Source organism: Coffea arabica, chromosome 7c, assembly GCF_036785885.1.
Source record: "Coffea arabica cultivar ET-39 chromosome 7c, Coffea Arabica ET-39 HiFi, whole genome shotgun sequence".
In the NCBI taxonomy this organism is placed as follows: domain Eukaryota; kingdom Viridiplantae; phylum Streptophyta; class Magnoliopsida; order Gentianales; family Rubiaceae; genus Coffea; species Coffea arabica.
In genome coordinates, this window is record NC_092322.1 from 39,973,964 (window position 1) to 39,976,844 (window position 2,881).

General features: G+C 35.1%; 1 non-coding gene across 1 annotated transcript; it reads left to right on the forward strand.

The window, feature by feature from the left end:
* The first annotated feature begins 351 nt into the window (after nucleotides 1-351).
* On the forward strand, nucleotides 352-458 carry LOC113700250 (small nucleolar RNA R71). Its single transcript, XR_003450594.1, has one exon. It is a non-coding gene; the product is annotated as a small nucleolar RNA R71 (small nucleolar RNA).
* Nucleotides 459-2,881: the final 2,423 nt, after the last annotated feature.

The window sequence follows — 2,881 nt, forward strand, 5'->3', positions numbered from 1 at the left end:
AAGTTTACTCGGTGGACGTTTGATTAGAATTTTGAATGTATTTGTCTAGACAACTTTTGGAGGTTGTATATATTGGGAATGAGATGATCTTTTGGTATCTTGTGATGTAAGACTTGAATATTTATTAAGGAAGCGAACTTTCTTTATATTTTTGACTTTTAGTATCAATAGTTACCCTTAAGTTTGAATTGAATTTGTATCGTGTTCTGGCGAGAGCTGGGCAGGCATCCCGCCAATACCCTTTGGTTTGCCTTAGGAAGAAGTAGGGGTGTCACAGCAGCTGCATCAATATGAGTCTTGACAATTTAGGTTAAACCATTATAGAATGTTTGCACAATTAACCAATTAGGAAGTCCATGGTAAGGACATTTGCTTTGCAACTCCTTAAGCCTCTGTCATGCCTCATATATTGATTCACATTCTTGTTGAACAAAACCCATTATATCCATACTTAGTTTGGCAGTTTTACACGGTGCAAAATACTTACTTAAGAAAGCTTTAGATAAATCGGCCCAAGTAGTGAAAGTGTTTGGTGCATGTGAATTAAGCCATACCTTAGCCTTATCTCTTAAAGAGAAAGGAAACAATTGATGCTTTATAGCATCGCCACTCACTCTATTAAACTTGATTGTGTCACAAATCTCCAAGAAATTAGCTAAGTGAGTATTTGGATCCTCCATTGTATTGCCTCCAAATTGTTCTTGTTGGAGCATTTAAATCAATGCCAGCTTAATCTCAAAGTTATTTGTATTGACTGCCGATCGTGCAATACTAGCGATAAGTGACTAATTTACATTTTAATTGTATGACATTTTATATTATTTTTAGTCACTTTGGTTATATTATTGGAAGAAAATGAATCATTTTGGCTATAATTGGTGAAAAATGCTTTTAAGTTATTAAATGAGGTTTTTATCACTTTTTACTCGAATTTTGTGCATTTTGACAGTTTTGACACATTTTCGTATTTTGGCTATAACTTGTGCTACAATAATCAGATTGAGATGATTCTTAAACCAATTTGAAGATAAGAGATAGATCTACAACTTTGGTGAAGACATCTGAATCCAGTTTGAAGGTTTTCTAGGTCAAAAAGCCGAATTATAGTAGCTAATTTCTATTAGTTGAAGCTGAAACATGGCAGTGAGCAGTCAAGGGTATTTTGGTCATTTATCAGCTTACATAGATCCAAATGAGGTGATTCTTGATGCATTGGAAAGATAACTCAAACGGCTACAAGTTTTATGTTTTGGTCAAGAGCTAAACGAGCTTTTATCATCCATAAAAGTTCAGTTGAAATTGACGCAAAATCGGAGCAGAGCTGGAAATTGAACAAAAGTGCACCAAAATGTCACTGTAGCAATCCGGCCGGAACTTGGCCGGATTGTTGGCTGGATTTCTGGCCGGATTGTGGTCAGAGAAGGCTGCTCTTTACGTGGAAAACTTATTTTCACCTCCAATAAGTCACATGCAATGCCAGAGATGTGGGAACTACTTTGCAGCTGTAAAAGGGTGGTGTAGGCCTCATTTTCTTGACTTCTTTCATCTTTACATAGCCAAAACTTGCAAGATTGAGGAGAATAGAGAGAGATACAGGAGAAAGCTTGGAGTGCAGAAATGTAGCTCTTGTATTTTCTGAGTGTTAGGTTAGTTTAGTACAGAGTACGTGTAGTTCATCCATTCCTGTATATTGGATAGATTAGGATGCAGATGTAGATGAAGAAGGAAGAGTTGAAACTCAAGTGACATGGGTTATCTCTTCTCCAACTCTTTATCTTTTGTATCAGATTCTTAAGTATAGTTAATATGCAAGTTCTGGATTTTGTGTTCAATATGTGTCTTTAAAGTTTATGCCTTGAGTTTGGTTGAACTTTCTATGATTGTTAGTGTTTATTATTTGGTTATTTGATTACTATATTTGAGCAAGTTATTTAGCACTTTGGCCCTTTAAATCATGATTAATCTGGTACCATTAATTGTGATTATCTAAGGTGTTGTTTCTGTAGTGAAAATTGAGATTTAACACTAGTTTAAGAAGTGCTAAACATAGGGAGTACATTTACGAGAGTAGAGGTGCACCTATGTGGTTTTAGTGATTAATTTCATGTAATTTCATTGAAGAAATAAACTTGTAGCTAATTTCATAACCATGAGAATAGGTATGGATTAGTTACGAGTATAGTTGATTCACTACGAAAGTAGGTTTCACATGTTTAAGGAAATTACACTATAACTAGCGTAGATAGTAGTACTCAATGATCCAAAAATAGCAATTGCATGAGTAGTTAGGGATACCATAACCTAAGGAGCTTTCATTTGTTATTTTGCATAAGTTTAGTAGGTTTCATTTCTTATAATACATTGATAGTTTAAATAATAGAGAAGCTTTAGTAGTGCCAGTAATTGCAATCTTCCTTGTGGGATCGACCCTTAATACCCTATACTCGCTCACGATTCTTATACTTGTGATAAATTACGTGTGGGGTATTTAGAAGTTTATAAATGTAAAACTTAATTGTGAATGAGTTAAATGTTATATATATACCCAGCGCACGTCAACTTGTTTGAGATCTCTCCGTAGATGGCAAAACAAAATCTCTCAAGATTTGTTGATTGCGATTTGCACGTTCCTCCGCCATTTCTTCTAAGTGAGGCAATTCAATGATAATTTCACCTTCACTCTCCACTTCTTGTTGTTGAGTTTGTAGGTTGTTGTCATGCCGAAAGCCTTCTCTTATTTGCCATTTTCCCGATTTTGGGGTCAAATAGTAGTATGTGTACGGATGGATTGGTGCATGCACTACAAAACACCAAAGTTAAGAAGAGTTACCACAAATTCTACTACTTAATATAAACTTGTAAATTGGCACCGTTTATACAA